General features: G+C 41.0%; 1 protein-coding gene and 1 non-coding gene across 3 annotated transcripts in view; one reads left to right on the plus strand and one right to left on the minus strand.

The window, feature by feature from the left end:
* Positions 1-21,830, plus strand: part of AKAP6 (A-kinase anchoring protein 6) — a 501,487-nt gene that overhangs the window by 68,859 nt on the left and 410,798 nt on the right. The gene's annotated exons all lie outside the window — the stretch shown is intronic.
* LOC113880239 lies at positions 14,656-14,762 on the minus strand. The gene has a single exon (XR_003507696.1). It is a non-coding gene; the product is annotated as a U6 spliceosomal RNA (small nuclear RNA).

Consider the following 21,830-nt stretch of genomic DNA (forward strand, 5'->3'; position numbering starts at 1 on the left):
TTCCTCTATCCTTCTGAAGAAAATTTCACCCCCAAAACAAAAGACTTAGACTATAATCTCTGTGAACTGATATAGAGTAGTTTCCTTGATATAATAAGTGAAAAAAAGTAAAGATAAATGATTATCTATAGTATGTTACTTTCATGTAATAAAGACAGGCAAAAAAGAAAATATTCATTTGTGAAAAAAGAAATACAAGATGGATAAACCAGAAACAAATGAGACTGGTTATATAGAGAGAGTGGGAGGGAAAAAGTATGTGTGTGTTGTGGGGTACAGGGACAGTGGAAATGGAATGAATGAAAGGAGGGGCGAATGACTTCTCTGAATATACCTTTCTCTGTACTTCTGACTTTTAGAACCATGTTAATGTTCTGTTTACTCAGAAGGCCATCCAAGATGTGGGCAAACTCAGAATATAAATAATAACTGACCTAATGATTGCACACGAACAACATAACCACAGTGAGTGGTCAGGAGAAGGAAAGAATTAATTTCAGCAACTCTGGGAAACTGGTTTTGACTGTGTATTGTAAGGCGGCCAGACTAAAAGGACTGCACACCGTGTTCTCCATTAACAGCTTGTTTCTTCACAGGAGTGTGGCTTAGCAATTTCAAGTCATCAATGGATGCTAAAACTAGTAGAAAAAGTATTTGCATGAATCAAAGTATCTCTCTATGATATACTTATTAATTTCAAAGAGAAAAATAGTAACTTTATAGTGGAGAAACCTGGCAGACACCCCTTAACCTAATGAACAAAGTTAGTATCATCAATAAATATCGACATATTGACATCATGTGTCTCCTGCGCTCATACACTGAGAAAGGTACAATATCAAATCTGTGGTATTCTGGACAGAATTGAAAACTTGAATTTAATAATGAGCAAACATCAAACAAACCCAAATTGAGGTTTATTCTACAGAATAACAGGCCGATACTCTTCAAAATTGTCATGGTCATAAAAGACTTGAGAGGTGCTCCAGGTTGAAGGAGACTATGATAAATGCACTGTATGATCTTAAACTGGACCTAGATTGGAAAAAGCACATCAGTGGAGCAAATGACAAAATTTGAATTGTTTATAGATTGGATAATAAAATTTTATCAATGTTTATTTCCTTATTTCAACAATTGTACTGTGGTTATATAAGATGTTAACATTTGGGGAAAAGAAGGGAAGAAGGAATTAACTGGACTTATTTGTCCTATTTTGCAACTCTTTTGTAAAGCAAAGTGAAAAGTTAAAGTTAAATGTTTTAAATTCAAATTTAAGAAATTAAAGAAAAATTGTGGCAAGGAGATATTTAAGGACAAATATGGGTTCTGGTCCTCTTCTTGGCTATTACTATTTCTTGGTATGACTAATAATGATAAAAAGTAAGAAAGTGTTCTTTAAAAATAGGTACATTGATAAACACTTGAGATTTGTCATGTATTTAAAATTCTAACTGGCACAGTTGAATATATGAGTAAATAATAGAATGAGGTATGGAAATTAACTGGAAAGGAAATTTTTTAAAGAGAAAACAAATCATGTAGAAAACATCTACCTTCAACCAGGTTCCTCAAGTTTCAATTACTGCATATTTAAAATCAATAATAACCACCAAGCACTCTCTTCTACAGAGTCAAGTTAAATGATAATACTTAATTAACATAGGTGCATGAATTCTGCTTATTCAAGTATGAAACTCACAGTTGGTAGTATAACAGTCAGTAAAGTGATCTTCGAGCAGTAGGTGAAATTGAAAGCCATTTGACACTGGTATTTCAGGAGTGTTTCTGATACTCTTCTTCCAAGCTGATTTTCTGCTGTTACCATCTGGAAAGTTTACTGAGCGTTCACGATGTGTTGCATGCCACCCGCAAGGGATACGCTCTTTGCTTGATTGAGGCAAATGTTCTAAACTTCCAAAGATTTAGGATTCCAAAGGAGTCTGGCAAATATGTTATAATATTAGGGAGATTAAGTTCCCAAACTGGGATCAATGGGGTGGTCTTACAGTTCTACAGGGTAAGATGAAGCATCAGACTCTGAGTCTCAAAAAGAATAAAATAACAAACTTTTTGGGACTGGAAACGTGGGGTCACTGGTGCATGAGAGCAAACAGACTAAACAGCAGTCAAGATGACCTGCTCTTGAGGAAGTCTATGCTCACATCACCCAGCAGCTGTCTCTCCCTCTCTTCTCTACGCCTGAATGCAAACACACACACACGGATACCCCTGAACTAGGCTGTGGCATATTTCTTTGCTGCATGTGTCTGTTTTTGCTGGGGTGACCTTTTATTCTAGTCAACTGAAACATGTAGTTTTCTTAAGTTTACTTCTGTTATTTAGTGGGAGAAGCAGTTCCTGTAAATATGGCTTTGTGTTTATATAAAAGTCACTGTATTTGTCATTCTTAGCAACTAAAGGAAAAGGAGGAAAAAGACCCTTATCTCTGAAAAATTGTGGGGTAGAACAGTTTTGTGCATGTGAAAAATCAGGTGTGTGCTTGATAGCATCATTCGTTATAGAGTGGACTTGTGCAAGTTAGGGCCACCTTAGTTTCATTTCATTTCAAGGCCCCAGTTAGGGCCTTGGTTACCACAAGTTAGGAGTTGACTTCAGGAATTAATTAATAACAGCATTAGCCTTAAGCTTCTGTCCTCACCTTTTCTAGCCAGGGCTCAGAACAGATCCTGTTCATACCTACTCTATACAATCATGGGAAACCCAGACACATACTCTGTCTCCATTAGGCTAAATATAACTCTGTTCCCTTTTTTCCCCACCTCTGAAAGCACATGAGAAATAAAAGAGGTTTATAGTGATAACCTTGAACCCGCTTTCATTTATTAAGTGGTGAATTATTTGCATATGTTAGTATTTTATAATTAGTAGCAAGTTACTTTCAAAATATGTCAATACAATTGTGTCTGAACCCCTGCACTGAAGGAGAGTATTCTGCCCTGGGCGGATCTGCTGCTTTGTTATACAAACGAAATACTTCGTTATCTATGTTGACTTCTAAGGATTGGCCAGAAACTTAACTTTCCCCTCCTTATTTATCTTTCAAAACCTTCCTGGAGTATCACCTCCATCCTTCATATCTCAGGTGGATTTTATTGCTTTGGTGTATGGTATGTTTACAGTGTGGGCATGTGTCTGTTATTGCCCACTGCCCCCTGAATTGTGCTCTGCTGCTGCTGCTGCTGCTGCTAAGTCACTTCAGTCATGTCTGACTATGTGCGACCCCATATACGGCAGCCCACCAGGCTCTACTGTCCCTGGGATTCTCCAGGCAAGAACACCAGAGTGGGTTGCCATTTCCTTCTCCAATGCATGAAAGTGAAAAGTGAAAGTGAAGTCGCTCAGTCGTGTCTGACTCTTAGCGACCCCATGGACTGCAGCCTACCAGGCTCCTCAGTCCATGGGATTTTCCAGGCAAGAGTACTGCAGTGGGGTGCCATTGCCTTCTCCGATTGTGCTCTGCTAAGTGCTGCCAAGTCACTTCAGTCATGTCCGACTCTGTGCGACCCCATAGACGGCAGCCCACTAGGCTCCTCTGTCCCTGGGATTCTCCAGGCAAGAATACTGGAGTGGGTTGCCATTTCCTTCTCCAATGCACAAAAGTGAATTGTGCTCACCTGTTCACATATCTGTCCTCCATTTCACTGTGGGTCCTAGAGATGAGGACCCACCTTCATTGTATCCTCTTTGCTTAACATTACCTGGCTTAGAGTTACCAGAGCTTACTATTTCTTAGTAAGCTATAGAAATAGTTCCAGGATATACTATTTGTGAGTGAAATATGTCATTAATTATCTATAAGGAGTATTCATGTAACACTGGGGAAATGGCCAGAAGACCTCAGCTATTCCTTAGAAAATTGTATTGTCGGGGTGGGAGAAGTAGAATAATGGATAAGAAATAAAAAGGAAATAGTTTTTATTTTTCACTCTACTCCTGAGTTTTCCTTTGAGATTTGATGACTTTCCTTCCAGCCTAATTACTGTTCAATGCTAAGGGCTGGAGTTTGTGGTTTTGGCTTTCTAGACTCATGATATTTAGCTTTAATTGCCATGTCAAGAACCGATGATTTCCTTTACTGAGAGGATATTCTTAATGAGTTGACACCTATCAGTCATTCCTCCTTTCTCCTGTCTAGCTGAAACCCTGATTTTCTTTTGACATCCACCCTCCACGTGGGGGTGGGGGGAACTAACTCCACCCACAGATATGGTAATGGGCCTGTTTATTCCCACCCTTTCTGCCAGTAACTGGTTCAGGAATGACTTCATATTGTAATTTGGATCCATGATAAAAGAGAGGAAAGGTGTGTTGGAGACTTCTGGGAAAGTTTTCCTTCACTCTTTTGGGAGTTGCCAAAAGTGAGCCCTCTCTCTTCCAGTGGAGGCTTTTGTGTGCAGCTGTGAGATGGAACTGCTGTGCCATCTCACTGACCACCTGGGAGGAGGGTGGGATTTATAGAATTCTGGGAAAACCCAAGTCAGAGCTGGTGGATTAGGTCAATGGGGGAACCTGCCCTATGCTAGTTTTCCAATTAGGTGAGCCAGTCAACATTCTCTGGAGAAGGCAATGGCACCCCACTCCAGTACTCTTGCCTGGAAAATCCCATGGGCAGAGGAGCCTGGTAGGCTGCAGTCCATGGGGTTACAAAGAGTTGGACACGACTGAGTGACTTCACTTTCACTTTTCACTTTCATGCATTGGAGAAGGAAATGGCAACCCACTCCAGTGTTCTTGCCTGGAGAATCCCAGGGACAGAGGAGCTGCCGTCTATGGGGTTGCACATAGTCGGACACGACTGAAGTGACTTAGCAGCAGCAGTAGCAGCAGCAGTCAACATTCTCATTGTTTAAGCTAGTTTGATAAGTGTCTGCTGTGACTTGCAGCCAGAAGGGTTATAACTTGTTAACAAAACAAAAATTCTCTAGTTTTGAAAAGGTGGAAAGTGGAAACAAAGCAAGACAGTTTGACAGGTGGCAGAACTTTAAAAAATCAGTTCACTTAAACCAGTGCTTCTCAAACTTGAACATACATTAGAATCACCTGAAGAACGTTAAATTGCTGAGAATCGGTCCCAGAGCTTCTGATTCCTTAGCTCTGGGCAAAGACTGAGACTTTTCATTTCTAACAAGTTCCCCAGTGGTATTGATGCTCCTGGTCCAGGGATCACCTTTGAGAATTACTGCCTTAGAGTTCCAAGTATTCTGCCTTTCTTGCCAGGATACCCACGAGTTGGGGTCAGGGCCATGGTGCCAAGAAATGAACTCTGGCTGTTTCTGGAGGAGCCACCAAGTGCCTTAAAGCAAGAAAACCCACATAAAGGGCCAAAGTACAGTTTTGGTCATCTTTTTTTTTTTCACTTGTTTATTTCCTTTCAGTTTATTGAGATGTAATTGACATACAGCACCGTATAAGTTTAAGGTACAGCATAATGATTTGGCTTTTATACATCATGAAATGATGATCACAATAACTTCAGTGAACATCCGTCATCTTGAATAAATAGAAAATTAAAGAAGTGGAAAAATATATTTTTCCTTGTGATGAGATGATTGTCTTCTTAAATGAACCACCTTCTTCATGAGAAGAGGATTTGTGACTTAGATTTAACACACGGCTCTAAATAGGCTGTAGGTACTCAATAACCCTTAATTAACTTACTGGAAGTAAAGAGCTGTCTGCCAAGCGTTTGTGGTTGGATATTTTAAGATGAGAGTAGGTATAGTACAGAGAAGGCTGAAACTAACACAGGCTGATGACTATGTAAATAAGAGTTCACTTAGTTGCTACAAAACTAGCAACTTGGGAAACCTAGCACTGTGATCTCTTTGAAGCCTTAGGCTTCTAACCCGGAAACTAATCATCTGTCACTGTTCTACCTTTCACACTAACCCCACAATAAATCTCAGATGCCACTCTACTAGCTTGGCAGTGTTGCTTGTGCCTTCAATCACTTATCCCTTGTGTAGACACATCTATTCCAAGTTTATAATAAAGGAGACCTTTGTGTTACAGATAGATAAGGAACTCTGACTTTGTAAGAGAAGAGAATCTTCCTGCTCTTTATGTGGCTTGCATTCAGACAAATAACTGCTTTGTAAACAAGGAACATAATTGGTGTTTGTACAAGGGCCAGAAGTGCTTCTCTGCTTTCTTTCCCAGCAGCAAACATAGGTCCCAAATGCAGTGAGGCTCTGCCTGTCTCCGGTGATGGAAGGAAATCTGTGGTGGGCAGGCACGAGGCCTTCTCCCTGGTAGGGAGTTGCTGTTTCCTCCAAGCCTGTATTTAAACCAGGAGTTCGTTCTCCCTGAGGCAGGGTCAGGCAAGGGCTTCTTGGCTTTAAGTTGCCTTTTGTGGTTCCTTTGGCCTCAGGTTTTGCCAAGTGATTCACGCATTTTGGAAATGCAGGGAGGAATGTGAAGGAGCGGCCTTCCTCTCAGCCAGGAATGGATTAAGACAGAAGCATCCAAGTTGATGAGCATAGTTTGATGCAATCCTGTGCTTTTCAGCCATCCACTTGTTATGTGCAGCCCTCTCCCGTGGTTTCAGGCTTCTGCTAGGTCTGGCAGCAGAACGGTGTGACAGTCTCTGTGAATAAGTACCTTTATGATGGTTACTGAACCGCAGGCCTTCACAGACGCGTTTCTCCAACACTGGAATGGAATTTGTATTTGGTACAAATTAATGATATTCTGCAACTTGCATTTCCCCCTTTTTATATTTCTACAAGTTATTAGAAATAAATTTTAAGGGAAATGCTCCTTATCTAGAAAACCAGAACAAAAAGTTTTAAGTTTGATAAAGAAAACTCACTTTGTTGAAGAGAGGTTTGAGTTTAATATAGTACTTTCTGAAATGCTTGCCTTTGTTGTGAAATACCACGAATATAAATATTAAGCTGAAAGGTGAAGTTCTGCAGGGCAAGAGATTTCACAAAACTTTTCATCAAACATGCCCTCTGTATTCTTAAAAACATTATCACCAGTCATTTAGCTGTTGTTCAACTTCTCACCATGTTATAGCAGGCGACAGGAACAACCTCTCCATGTCGTGGTAGGGGTAGGATTGGATAGAGTATAAAGCAGGGCATTTTGGTGATTCCTTGCTTAGATTCTCAAATTACAAAATGCTTTGTGGAGCAATGAGATTAACCTTATGCTTTTCTTGCCTCTCTGACAACTTCTGTTGCAACCCAGGATGATTTCTCAATGAGGTCATACATTTCTTGTTAAGAATGATGTGTGTGTGCTCAGTTGTATGATAGAGATTGGAAATTTCCTTATTGCATATCTTTTTCAAATCTGCTTTGTTATTTTATTTTTTTTTGATAGTGTCGTGTTCCTTTCTCATATTTTTAATCTTTCTTTTACTTTTAAAAATAATTTAAAACCTCCTGTTCAGATAATTCTATTATGTGAAGTTCATATTTGTTGTTTCTTTGAACCTTCAGCCGTGGTGACATTTCCTTCAGGTTTTGTGATTTAGGATTGTGAGCTCTTGTCTGTGAGAACCCTGTGTGGCCTGAGATGAGAATGTGTCTTTACAAAGAGGCTTCCTGGTTTCGTTAGCCAGGACCTCAGGGGCAGTGACAATCTGGAAACCAATTTTTATGTTACTTTCTTTGACTGGGGATTTATTGCCCTTGCTAGGAGTATAAATCCATATTGAAAACTCACCGTGAGGGCAAGCCTCTTGTTGCAAATTATCAGGGGAGATTTTTTTTTTCCCCCTTAGAGTTCAGCCTGAGGGAGAGGAGTTTCCTTGTCCTCCATCTGTAGATCGATTTTTTGTTTTAGTCTACGCGTTCTCAGGGTGTAGCCCTTTTAGGGTCCTGGCTCAATGTAAGAATCTTAGTTCTCTCACCCCATCTTGTGGCCACCCCATGTATCATTAACATGCAAGCACATTTCTTACTGAGAATGGCAGTGACCTCTGTCTAGAGTAATAGGAACTTGAGTACCTGTTTTTGAGATTTCTCTCGGTTTGGGGCCTTTGGGTGTTTCCTTTCCATTTTTGAGAGAAAAAAAAAAATGTCTGTTGTATTTCTGGGCCATCTCTTTAGGCTTGGTTTACTCTGAACTCTAAGAGGCAGTTAAGAAGTATCCTCAGGGAAGCCTCATAACCTGGCAATTTCTTAGAATTCCAGGACCCAAGGAAGACTATAGATTTGAGGATATTTCTCTGGTCAATCTTCATTTAAATATGAATATCAAGGAGTTCAGAGCCTCCCTAGAATACAGAGGCTAAGGCAACCTCCATCTTTCAGCTCTGGCGTAATGAAATGAAAAGTGGGTTAGAGTCAGAAGGCCTAAGTTCAGATCTTGACTTTGCTCTGTAAAATTGGATGTTTACTTAAATTGCTTGAACTTCCATTTCTTAAGCTGTAAAATGGAGACAGTAATACCTGACAGAGATACCGTATAGTGTTAAAGGGTATAGTGAAAGTAAAATAAAAAGTTGGAGTGGACCAAGCATTCAAAATTGGTAATTGAATAAACTCTTCGGTCATCTTAATGGTTGGTCTGATCCCTCGACCATTGTCCTGGTCATTGTGGTTGGGAATCCAACACTCATTCTACTCTAGTCTAAACCAGTGGTTCACAAACTGAAGTACGTCTGAATCACCTGGAATTCTTGTTAAAACACAGATTACTGCTGCTGCTGCTAAGTCACTTCAATCGTGTCTGACTCTGTGCGACCCCATAGACGGCAGCCCACCAGGCTCCCCTGTCCCTGGGATTCTCCAGGCAAGAACACTGGAGTGGGTTGCCATTTCCTTCTCCAGTGCATGAAAGTGAAAAGTGAAAGTGAAGTCTCTCAGTCGTGTCTGACTCTTAGCGACCCCATAGACGGCAGCCCACCAGGCTCCCCTGTCCCTGGGATTCTCCAGGCAAGAACACTGGAGTGGGTTGCCATTTCCTTCTCCAGTGTATGAAAGTGAAAAGTGAAAGTGAAGTTGCTCAGTCGTGTCCGACTCTTTGAGACCCATGGACTGTAGCCTTCCAGGCTCCTCCACCCATGGGGTTTTCCAGGCAACAGTACTGGAGTGGGGTGCCATTGCCTTCTCCGAAAACATAGATTGCTGTGCCTCAGTTCAGGAGACCCTGATTCAGTGAGTCTGGAGCTAGTCCTAATAGTTTACCTTGTTCCCAGGTACTGTTCATGGATCAGGGACTGCACTTTGACAACCACTCACGTTCTTCCCACTGGTGGTTGGTTTTGGAAGGGGCACATGATCTGAATCTGCTGGAAGAGATGCAAGGGGAAGTCTGCTGCAAGCTTCCAGGAAACATCCCCTCAATCCTGAGAGAAAAACAGGAAAGCCTAGATCTGTTTTTCCTCTAGCCATGCTGTCAGGACATGATCCCTAGAACTGCTATAGGCATGTTGCCTTCATCCTGAGGATGAAGCCAGTCTAGGGTAGAGAGCAGAGCCAAGTGAATCCCAGGGCAGCAGAGCTAGAATCCTGATAGTTTCTTTTTGGCTAGGTACTGCTCTGCCTCTGTTATTTATCATGTGAGGTATTGTATAAATGGGGGGGGGACTTTAAAAAGTTTTTAAGTACACTTTGAGTCATGAGTTTCCTGGTTGTTGACCACCCCAAATATTCTAAGCCATGTGGCATGGTATTAATTTGTTGGATCTTATTCTCGTTACCCCCAGCTATAGAGTGTCAAAGTACGAGTTCATTTAAAGTTATGCTTTCGTTTCTGTTTTTGACCTACTCGCTTTCTATGATACTTTCTTCTCCAATGTGCCTTTCCCTCCCACCCTCCAATTTTACCCAGTCCTCTGGGGATATACTGCAACACTGTCAAACTGTGAATCTCTTGAAAGGAGGCAACCACTCCAAACTTGCATCTCCTTTCCACATATGAGATGGCGGTGTCCATTTCTGGTTGAATGTAGGATGACCATTTTACTGGATGTCTTCTTCCTTGTATTCTATTTCTATACATTGCTTTTTTTTTTTTTTTGCAACCCTAGCTAATTAGTAACTTAGTCTCTTTTCAGACTTTTAATTCCATTTTCTAGAATTTCCCAATCAAGTCAACGTTGATTCTACCAGAATTTTAACTGTACCCTGTCCTTCTGTTGTGTGGAATTTTTGCTGGAAGGAATTGCAGCAAGAATCAAGGCTGTGTGATGTAAATACCTCAGTCCTGCATAGTCACTAGGGCTACAAAGAAAAGGAAAAGAGAGCTCTCTAGGGAGCTGAGCCAGCTCAGCACCTCCACATGGAGTCTGAGAAAAGGAATGGTGATTTTTCCCCCCTTCTTTTTAATCCCAGTTTGGACAGCTTCTTTATTCAGAACATCAAGGACTGTTGACAGTTGAGTGAAAAGAGTAGGGACTCATGGGATTGCTAATGAGATAGAAAGCCACCTCAGAATCAAAATAAATTTCTATTTGTTGGGCTCCTCTGGCCATGGGGAGATGAGTGAAGAGCTGTAAGCCAATTTCTACTGACAGGTTTCCTTGTCCTGGTGAACAGCGTTATGCGCCATCTATTAATAGTTGGCTTCTGAGAGGACAGGCCAAGGGCTGCCAGCTGTGTGCTGTCCTCCCAGCAGAGAGCTGGGCCCGAGGTGAGCACGTTGGCAGGAAGCACAGTATATGGTTAGAAAATAAGATTCTTAACAATTGCTGGTAACACACAGTATTTTTCATAAAAGTAATTTTCTTAGCCTACAAATCCAGGCAAGTGTGAAAAGGAAGAATTCTATTATTTTCTGATATCAAATGCCATTTCTCACTTTCTCTGCAATCCTAATCAGCTCTCTAGACCACATCATGTTCCAAGTCTTCTTTTAAAGCCTTGACTGACAACTCAAGCTAAAATTAATATTTCTTTCTTTAGAGTCCTTAGAGAAGTAATGACCCTACTCTTATATTGTCTTATTTTGCAAACTTGACCATCCAGCTCTTTGAAGGCGAGGACTATATTACACGTCTTTTCTGAGACTCTTCACACAAGATTCGGCACAGTGCTTTGATTGTAGAAGTCACCCAGTGAAAATATTGGTTTATCAGTTGATTCTTGTTTTTTTAATTTAATGAAGTATATACAGCATTGTAGACTTAGGATTCATTTAAGAAGAGAGTTTTCTCACATAAGGCCTATGGATGGACATCTGGGCTTCTGCAAACTCCCTGAAATTGAATGCAAAGTACATTCTGGGGAAGGGACCATAGCCGTCAGCAGATTCACAAAGAAGTTCCTGATTCTCTCCTAAATGATGAGAATTTATTCATTTTCTTTTCTGCTGAAAAAACTAGGTCCTAATGCCATGTCTCTGACTACACCAGTAAGAGTTCTCTTGGGATGCCTCAGTTTCCATTTTTAGTTGTTGTTCCTAAAAGAGAAGCAGAAATTAAATGGAATTCACATGCTGTGATAAGATGATATAGTTTTTAATTGCACACCAGTAAAAGGATGGTTTTTCTAAGTTCCAGTAGAGATGGTATGTCTTGGTGGTTTGATATATGGGTGCTAAGCCAGATGACCCACTCATGAATCCCAGCTCTGTCACTTACTAGCTGGATGGCTTTGGAAAAATTACTTAAATTCTCTGAATCTCTTTTTCTTCATCTGAAAATTGGGAACAGCAATAGTGATCTAATTCCTAGGATTGTTCTGAAGATTAAATAAGTGAATGCAGGTAGAACATTTAAAACTGTGCCTTACAAAAGTGTGATGCATTAGCTTTTTTTTTTTTAATTATTGCTATTATTGTTGTTGTTTGACTCTACTTCTCATTTTCATCAATGCAGAGTAGTTAAGGTAATTGTTTCTTCAGTGGCGTTTCCACCACCAGATTCTCTCCTGAGTAATTACGTTAGAGTCATATCAGATTGATGAATTGCTTTGCAGAAATCATGTAGTTTTGCTCTTTACTAAATAGAAACCTGTTTCCTTGCTTGAATTTGCTTGGCACTCTGATGTCAGATCCTCACACTGTGAGAGTATTTAAGTCATTTTAAACATTATAAGGGCAGAGAATAGAGATTAGTGTGCCTTTTCTCCCACACATTTTTTTGAAAATTATTAACAAAAGTGTTTATTCCAAGAAATACTTTTAGTAGAAAAACTTAGCTATGCTTTTAGTTGCTGTTAACTTGGAAATGGATGAAATGAAATGCAGAGGATGTGGACACATTAAAGTCAGTACTGTCTGGAATTAAGTCTTCCCATTGACCATAAGATTCAGTTCAGTTCATTTCCTCAGTCGTGTCCGATTCTTTGCGACCCCATGGACTGCAGTGCGCCAGGCTTCCCTGCCCATCACCAACTCCCAGAGCTTATTCAAACTCATGTCCATCAAGTCAGTGAGGCCATCCAACCATCTCATCCTCTGTTGTCCCCTTCTCCTCCTACCTTCAATCTTTCCCAGCATCAGGGTCTTTTCTAGTGAGTCAGTTCTTCACATCAGGTGGCCACAATATTGGAGTTTCAGCTGCAGCATCAGTCCTTCCAGTGAATATTCAGGACTGATTTCCTTTAGAATAGACTGGTTGGATCTCCTTGAAGTCCAAGGGACTCTCAAGAGTCTTCTCCAACACCACAGTTCAAAAGCATCAATTCTTCGGCGCTCAGATTTCTTTATAGTCCAACTCTCACATCCATACGTGACCACTGGAAAAACCATAACTTTGACTAGATGGAAAAGTTTGTTGGCTAAGCAATGTCTCTGCTTTTTAATATGGTGTCTAGGTTGATCATAGCTTTTTTCCAAGGAGTAAGCGTCTTTTAATTTCATGGCTGCAGTCACCATCTGCAGTGATTTTGGAGCCCCCCAAAATAAAGTCTGTCACTGTTTCTATTGTTTCCCCATCTATTTGCCATGAAGTGATGGGACCAAATGCAATAATCTTAGTTTTCTGAATGTCGAATTTTAAGCCCACTTTTTCACTTTCCTCTTTCACTTTCATCAAGAGGCTCTTTAGTTCTTCTTCACTTTCTGCCATAAGGGTGGTGTCATCGGAGTATCTGAGGTTATTGATATTTCTCCCGGCAGTCTTGGTTCTAGCTTGTGCTTCATTCAGCCTAGCATTTCGCATGATGTACTCTGCATATAAATTAAATAAGCAGGGTGACAGTGTACAGCCTTGACGTACTTCTTTCCCCATTTGGAACCAGTCTGTTGTTCCATGTCCAGTTCTAACTGTTGCTTCTTGACTTGCATACACATTTCTCAGGAGACAGGTCAGGTGGTCTGGTATTCCCATCTCTTTAAGAATTTTCCACAATGTGTTATGATCCACACAATCAAAGGCTTTGGTATAGTCAATAAAGCAGAAGTAGATGTTTTACTGGATTTCTCTTGCTTTTTTTATGATCCAGTGGATGTTGGCATTTTGACCTCTGGTTCCTCTGCCTTTTCTAAATCCAGCTTGAACATCTGGAAGTTCATAGTTCACATACTGTTGAAGCCTGGCTTGGAGAATTTTGAGGATTACTTTGCTAGCATGTGAGATGAGTACAATTGTGTAGTAGTTTGAACATTCTTTGGCATTGCCTTTCTTTGGGACGATTAAGATTAGCCCTGTTAATAGGCTTTGATTAATCTCAGAATGTATAAGTTTAATTTTTAGACATGGTATGACTGGTGAACTCTTAGATCTTAATTTGGGGAGATGCAGGAAAGTGATAGTGATTTTTGTGGAGAGAGATGTTGTGCTAAATGAAGCAATTTGTCCAGTGTTACTTTTACAAGGTGACTAGCAAACTTTGGAGAAGGGAAGTGATGTATAGAGGCTTTGCTGTAGCAGTTCATCAGCTAAGTGCACATCCACTTTCCCCTGAATATTGAAAGTGTAAATAAACAACTGATATCAACTACTCCATTCCCAGGATCCTAAGACGCTATGGAATTAGAATATACATATTTAAGGAGGAGAAACATTTCCGTTTGAGATCTAGGATAATGAAGAGTTGTGATGGAAATTGGATTTATAAGAAGTAAGAATATACATTAATTAGGGTCTTTGTGGAAAATAGTTGACTCCTACAAAGTGGGTAATTTTCAGAGAGTTTAAATAAAACTAAATGTATAAAGGTATAGACAGGATATCCAGAAATGACAGGGGATAGTGTGGTATCCTCAGGCTACTAAGGAATGAGGGCAGTGCCTGTCCATCCCTGGGTCTGAATGAGCAGGTAATAATCACAATTGAGGGGAAACAGAGGGAGGGAGAGAATGGGTCGGATGGGGGAAGAATGACTTTGGTCAAAGTCAAAGGATGGCGGGAATATAAACTGGTATAGCCATTATGGAAAGCAGTATGGAGAGTCCTTAAAAAAAACACACACACACACACCTAAAGAAATAACTACCATATAATTCAGCAACTCCACTTCTGATATATATCTGAAGGAAATGACATCAATGTAGTCATATCCCTATGTCACTGCATCATTATTCACAGTAAGGAAGATATGGAAACAGCCTAAATGGCCATCTATGGGTAGATGGATAAAGAAATGTGGTATATTGGAATATTATACAATGGATTACTATTCAGCCATGAAAAAGAAGGAAATCCTATCATTTGTGACAAACTGGATGATTCTAGAGGACATTATGCTAAGTGGGATAAACCAGACACTGAAAGACAAACTTTTTTTTTTTTTTAATATAGAATGCTTCATGAATTTGCATATCATCCTTAGGCAGTGGCCATGCTAATCTTCTCTGTATCATTCCAATTTTAGTATATGTGCTGCCAAAGTGAGCACGACAAACATCATTTAATCTTATTTGTATATGGTATCTAAAATAAACTTACTCAGAAAAAGAGGGTAGAACTGTGGTTGTCAGGGGCAGGAGGGTAAGGTAAACGGGGAGATACTGGTCAAATAGTACTAAATTTCACTTATGCAAGATGAAAAAGTTTTCAAGATCTGATGTTCAGCATGGTGACTGTAGTTAATAATACTGTATCATGTATTTGAGAGTTGCCAAGAGAATAGACCTTAAGTGTTTTCACCATACACGCACACAGAGTAAATACATGAGGTGATGCATAGGTAAATTCACTTGATTGGGGGAATCATTTCACAACATATACATATTTCCAAAGATCATGTTGTGAACCTTAAGTTTTTTTTGGAAAAAATATTCATACGTTTTTTGGCTGTGATGGGTCATTTTTGCTGCACACGAGCTTTCTTTAGTTGCAGTGAGCGGGGCTACTCTTCAGGTGGCGCGTGGGCTTCTCGTTGCGATGCTTCTCTTGTCGGGGAGCACAGGCTCTGCATGCACAGGCCTCAGTGGTTGCAGCACATGGGCTCAGTAGTTGTGGCTGTCAGGCTCTGCTGCTGTTGCTGCTAAGTCACTTCGGTCGTGTCCGACTCTGTGCGACCCCATAGACGGCAGCCCACCAGGCTCCCCCGTCCCTGGGATTCTCCAGGCAAGAACACTGGAGTGGGTTGCCATTTCCTCCTCCAATGCATGAAAGTGAAAAGTGAAAGTGAAGTTGCTCAGTCGTGTCCAACTCTTAGCGACCCCATGGACTGCAGCCTACCAGGCTCCTACGTCCATGGGATTTTCCAGGCAAGAGTACTGGAGTGGGTTGCCACTGTCAGGCTCTAGAGCACAGTAATTGTGGCACAGTAATCCCAGCTGTTCCTCGGCATGTGGGATCCTCCCGGACCAGAGATCAAACCAGTGTCCCCTGTACTGCAAGGTGGATTCTCAACCACTGGACCACCTGTGCACCTTAAATTTATACACTGTTTATTTGTCAATCATATTTCAATAAAGCTGGGGAGAAATGTCAAAGGATGTTGCCAGAGTTGGGCAAGTCTGCAAGGAAAGGAAGAGATAAATGCCCCGATCTCGCTCTTTTTCTTTCCTGATCCCCACCAGTGGTCCAGTAAGAACCCAGTGAGAAGCCAGAGAGCAGAGGAGACACTTATGTGCTCCAAAGAGGTAATGGTATACCAGGCATTTTTGACACCCAGAACAGATAATTTTTAATACCCTTACCCTTGCTTATATAGGACAAAATTATTTTCAACAATAACCATGTGAATAATCAATCATAATTATTGATTCACCCTTAAGTTTTATAATAAATATAGTTAACAATTATTCATAAAAGTAATAATTTTAAAGTTTAAATTCAGTAAAATATTTCATGTATTAACTTTGCATTTATCAAACAAAACAGTATAATTGCACTGTTTTACTGCTTTAAATTTTAAGCATGAGTTAAAAATTCCATGTGATCAAACAGAATGGCAGAATTTATGTCACTCAAGTTTTAATTTTTCCTCTTGACAATTGCTTTTTCTAATTTGCTGTTTAAATGAGATATGTAGTACTCTGGGGGGCTGGAGGCAAGAATTGCTCTTGTAATAGCACATACCACTGACTCTGGACCCCTAAAATTTACTCTGGAAAGAAGTACCTCTCGCCGGATCTCTGTGTGTCAGGGCTGGAAGCTGATTGGATTAACTTCTATGTAGAATACAATGTTTATTAAAGAAAGGTAGTGGGAGAGAGAATTTGAGGCCCACAAACCTATTATTAAAACTGTCGCAATTCTTGGTTTTAGATTTTTAGCCATGTGTTAATAAAATGCTGATTGGCTTTTGGTTGATTTATTCTTATTGTCAAATTTTCCAATTTTCCACAAACAATTCATCTCCTTATTGCCTGCACCAGACTTCCCTGGTGGCTCAGACAGTAAAGAATCTGCCTACAGTGTGGGAGACCTGGGTTCGATCTCTGGGTTGGGAAGATCCCCTGGAAGAGGGCATGAAAACCCACTCCAGTATTCTAGCCTAGAGAATCCCCATGGACTGAAGAGCCTGGCAGGCTACAGTCCATGGGGTCTCAAAGAGTTGGACACGACTGAACGACTAAGCACACATTGCCTGCACCAGGGAGCAGGGCAGGAAGTCGGTCCAGAGAGGCAGCAGAAAGGCATCTTGCTCAGAACATTAAGTTAAGAATCGAGAGCTTTCTAAGCCAGAAGGAGTGAACTCCTCCGTTCTTGCTACCTGTCTTGCATTGGTATTCTGCTCCTTGTGTGTCTACATGAGATTGTCATGCGTGTTAGCCTCCTGTTACAGATTTTGTGAGAGCTGTGTATTTGAGGTGAGTGGCTGAGTGGAGTGAAGACAACAAAAATGGAGGAAAGACCCATGGTTCTGTATAACAAATGAAAACCGTAGAAACTCTTTTTGCTGAAAGACTGCTTCCTAGAGCTTTTGGGAAATGCTGTCCTGGGGCATAATCTCCTTCCCTGAGAGTCTCCATCTCAAATGCCTCCCGTTTTCCTGCCTTCCTCTTCTTCCTGCCTCTGTAAGTTGCTGTTTCCTTTCGCCTTCTTTCTTGGCTTTTTCTCCCCACTCTCTTCTTGGCTACCTCTGTTTCCTTCTTCTTTCTTCACGGGACCAGACATGAATCTACTCTGGGAACTTTTAGTAATCTATGGAAAGGTTGTTAAACACTTCATGTCAGATGTTCAGTTGCTTAGTAACTCAAAGGACTCCTGCCAAGTTTATGTTCAGAGAATTAGACAAACCATGCAGCCCCCACTGTTTCTGGGCCTGGGCAGCATCAGTTTGCCAGCTCAGCTCTGTGTGAGGAGATGGCCACTCAGGCACCGAGGAGAGCCTTAGCCACCACAGAGCACAGAGCGTGGGAGCAGAGGCTGAGCCCCCCTGGCCAGGCCTGGACAGGCACCTGGGAGGCTGACCCTCACAGAGGTGTGGGCACCAGTGTAGAGCCACAAACCTAAGTTACCACTGCATGTCAGTGAGGTGGTTTGAGATTGTCTCAGAGTGTCTCTACTTCTTCCTTCGTTCTTTTTTATGATCTCTCATTCGCATTTTGCTTCCAGGTAGTTTTCAGGAAGCCCATAGTTTGAGATTTAGAGACTTAATAAATGGTACCAGCTAACTTCAGAGCAATGGCAACTCCACAGAAACACAAAAACCAAACAAATAAACTGTCCTAGGATCCTGGGTTATGAGATACCCCTGGAGCAAGTGAGGCTTCCATAGTGGGGGTAGGATGAATCTGGGCAAAATATTTGGTTTAATGCCTATTAGGAGCTGAGGCAGAAAATCCTCAAGGTCCTGAAAAGAATTCCTTGCAGGACTGCAGAGGATACCTCCTGTCAGATAATGTGCAGAGAAGTGCCAAAAGAGTAGGCTTACTCTGGGTGGTGTCAGGTACCTCTAGTACCTGTGTAAATCACTGGCCTCGTAACTCCCCCAAACTGTAATACAGGAGAGGAGGAGGGCGAGGAAAAGCTTCTCAAAAAAGAGGAGCTGCCACTGCATGAGTAAGAATTAGTATTTGGCACACCAGAGCTAGCAGTGGGGATTGGGTAGGGAAGCAGGATCTTCTCCAAGACTGGCTGGCTGGGAGCCGGGATTAATCAAGTGGAAATGTACAGGGAAGGAGGGGAAAAGAACAGAATTCTACTGCAGGGTACAATGAAAATTTTAATGAGTCTTCAGCTGTTACATTATCTTATAAAAGTAGTATCATTCCAAATTTAGCTCTGAAATGATTGACTTGAATAGGGCTGGAGACTTAAAAATTATTACAAAAAAGAAGTGGTCTCAGATTAACAAAATTATTTTTGCTAATAAAATACTAAAAACTTTTCAGTGTTCAGAGTAAGACAGGATGGTTTTGGTGATGGTTTTAACTGTTGGGAGCTCATTTGATTTTCACTTAAGTGGATGAGAAAACTCTCTAAAGATAAGAATGAGAACTTGGGCGTCTGCTACATAGTTTTTCCTAAGAATACAGGTAAATTGAGTGTGACTTGATTTTAGCCTCTTTTCTTAATCAAAGATATAATTATTCTCTGCTATAGTGTAAAGTATCTCCAAATGGGTGTATGAGGTGAGGAAGATGACCTTTATGCCTCTCCAATAGTCTCTGAGTAGAAATAAGCATCACTCCTTGATGAATGGATATTGGTGAAGGGTAGAGGCTCAGTTAAGTCCGTGGAGAGAGGATGATGCTGGTGAAGGCTGCATGATTAGTTGATAAATGGATCTAAGACAAAGAGTCCATCCCTTTTGAAAATGCTAACTAGGTGACATTGGGTGTGTTTGAAAGGAGTTAGGGGTATGGAATCAGTGAACTGAAATGGAACTGAAATGGGTGAATTTAACTCAGATGACCATTATATCTACTACTGCGGGCAGGAATCCCTCAGAAGAAATGGAGTAGCCATCATGGTCAACAAAAGAGTCTGAAATGCAGTACTTGGATGCAATCTCAAAAACGACAGAATGATCTCTGTTGGTTTCCAAGGCAAACCATTCAATATCACAGTAATCTGAGTCTATGCACCAACCAGTAATGCTGAAGAAGCTGAAGTTGAACAGTTCTATGAAGACCTACAAGACCTTTTAGAACTAACACCGAAAAAAGATGTCCTTTTCATTATAGGGGACTGGAATGCAAAAGTAGGAAGTCAAGAAACACCTGGAGTAACAGGCAAATTTGGCCTTGGAATACGGAATGAAGCAGGGCAAAGACTAATAGAGTTTTGCCAAGAAAATGCACTGGTCATAACAAACACCCTCTTCCAACAACACAAGAGAAGACTCTACACATGGACATCACCAGATGGTCAACACCGAAATCAGATTGATTATATTCTTTGCAGCCAAAGATGGAGAAGCTCTATACAGTCAGCAAAAACAAGACCAGAAGCTGACTGTAGCTCAGACCATGAACTCCTTATTGCCAAATTCAGACTTATATTGAAGAAAGTAGGGAAAACCACTAGACCATTCAGGTATGACCTAAATCAAATCCCTTATGATTATACAGTGGAAGTGAGAAATAGATTTAAGGGCCTAGATCTGATAGATAGAGTGCCTGATGAACTATGGACTGAGGTTCGTGACATTGTACAGGAGACAGGGATCCAGACCATTCTGATAGAAAAGAAATGCAAAAAAGCAAAATGGCTGTCTGGGGAGGCCTTACAAATAGCTGTGAAAAGAAGAGAAACGAAAAGCAAAGGAGAAAAGGAAAGATATAAATATCTGAATGCAGAGTTCCAAAGAATAGCAAGAAGAGATAAGAAAGCCTTCTTCAGTGATCAATGCAAAGAAATAGAGGAAAACAACAGAATGGGAAAGACTAGAAATCTCTTCAAGAAAATCGGAGATACCAAAGGAACATTTCATACAAAGATGGGCTCGATAAAGGACAGAAATGGTATGGACCTAACAGAAGCAGAAGATACTAAGAAGAGATGGCAAGAATACACAGAACTGTACAAAAAAAGATCTTCATGACCCAGATCATCACGATGGTGTGATCACTCACCTAGAGCCAGACATCCTGGAATGTGAAGTCAAGTGGGCCTTAGAAAGCATCACTACAAACAAAGCTAGTGTAGGTGATAGCATTCCAGTTGAGCTATTTCAAATCCTGAAAGATGATGCTGTGAAAGTGCTGCACTCAATATGCCAGCAAATTTGGAAAACTCAACAGTGGCCACAGGACTGGAAAAGGTCAGTTTTCATTCCAATCCCAAAGAAAGGCAATGCCAAAGAATGCTCAAACTACCGCACAATTGCACTCATCTCACACGCTAGTAAAGTAATGCTCAAAATTCTCCAAGCCAGGCTTCAGCAATACGTGAACCGTAAATTTCCAGATGTTCAAGCTGGTTTTAGAAAAGGCAGAGGAACCAGAGATCAAATTGCCAACATCTGGTGGATCATCGAAAAATCAAGAGAGTTCCAGAAAAACATCTATTTCTGCTTTATTGACTATGCCAAAGCCTTTGACTGTGTGGATCACAATAAACTGTGAAAAATTCTGAAAGAGATGGGAATACCAGACCACCTGATCTGCCTCTTGAGAAATTTGTATGCAGATCAGGAAGCAACAGTTAGAACTGGACATGGAACAACAGACTGGTTCCAAATAGGAAAAGGAGTACGTCAAGGCTATATATTGTCACCCTGCTTATTTAACTTATATGCAGAGTACATCATGAGAAACGCTGGACTGGAAGAAGCACAAGCTGGAATCAAGATTGCTGGGAGAAATATCAATAACCTCAGATATGCAGATGACACCACCCTTATGGCAGAAAGTGAAGAGGAACTCAAAAGCCTCTTGATGAAAGTGAAAGTGGAGAGTGAAAAAGTTGGTTTAAAGCTCAACATTCAGAAAACGAAGATCATGGCATCCGGTCCCATCACTTCATGGGAAATGGATGGGGAAACAGTGGAAACAGTGTTAGACTTTATTTTTCTGGGCTCCAAAATCACTGTAGATGGTGACTGCAACCATGAAATTAAAAGACGCTTACTCCTTGGAAGGAAAGTTATGACCAACTTAGATAGCATATTCAAAAGCAGAGACATTACTTTGCCAACAAAGGTCCTTCTAGTCAAGGCTATGGTTTATCCTGTGGTCATGTATGGATGTGAGAGTTGAACTGTGAAGAAGGCTGAGCGCCGAAGAATTGATGCTTTTGAACTGTGGTGTTGGAGAAGACTCTTGAGAGTTCCTTGGACTGCAAGGAGATCCAACCAGTCCATTCTGAAGGAGATCAGCCCTGGGATTTCTTTGGAAGGAATGATGCTAAAGCTGAAAGTCCAGTACTTTGGCCACCTCATGCGAAAAGTTGACTCATTGGAAAAGACTCTGATGCTGGGAGGGATTGGGGGCAGGAGGAGAAGGGGACAACAGAGGATGAGATGGCTGGATGGCATCACTGACTCGATGGACATGAGTCTGAATGAACTCTGGGAGTTGGTGATGGACAGGGAGGCCTGGTGTGCTGCAATTCATGGGAT

This window comes from Bos indicus x Bos taurus, chromosome 21 (assembly GCF_003369695.1).
Source record: "Bos indicus x Bos taurus breed Angus x Brahman F1 hybrid chromosome 21, Bos_hybrid_MaternalHap_v2.0, whole genome shotgun sequence".
In the NCBI taxonomy this organism is placed as follows: Eukaryota; Metazoa; Chordata; class Mammalia; order Artiodactyla; family Bovidae; genus Bos; species Bos indicus x Bos taurus.